This window comes from Triticum aestivum, chromosome 6A (genome assembly GCF_018294505.1).
Source record: "Triticum aestivum cultivar Chinese Spring chromosome 6A, IWGSC CS RefSeq v2.1, whole genome shotgun sequence".
Classification (NCBI taxonomy): Eukaryota; Viridiplantae; Streptophyta; class Magnoliopsida; order Poales; family Poaceae; genus Triticum; species Triticum aestivum.
This window is the reverse complement of record NC_057809.1, coordinates 12,703,574-12,704,057: the sequence shown is the minus strand read 5'-3', so window position 1 is coordinate 12,704,057 and position 484 is coordinate 12,703,574.

Here is a 484-nt window from a genome sequence, read left to right as displayed (position 1 = left end):
CATTGTGACTTACTGTATCCACTTCGAAGTTCTCATCCAGCTTGATGCTGAAGCGTCTATCATCAACTAGAAAATTTCTGCCGCACAGGCCGCGCTGGTCTTCGCAGTATTCGCACATAATGAAATCATGTTCGTCGTCAGACGACATTCCTATGTTCATAGGTGAAACATTAAACACTTATTAGTTCTATTAATTCAACTAATTCTGTTAATTCAACTAGTTCAACTAATTAATTCAACTAATTCAACTAAGCACTTACAAAAAATATACCTAAATAAAGTAGCTCAACTAATTCAACTAACTAGTTCAACTAATTAATTCAACTAATTCAACTAAACTAGTTCTATTAATTTTCTTACTAAAAATAAGGTAGCTAGTTCTATATAATAAAATGTTAATTAGATAACCAAATCTCATATAACTAAATTAAATATATATCTAACATATAATTTATATCTAATTCATCTAACATTTGACACTAAT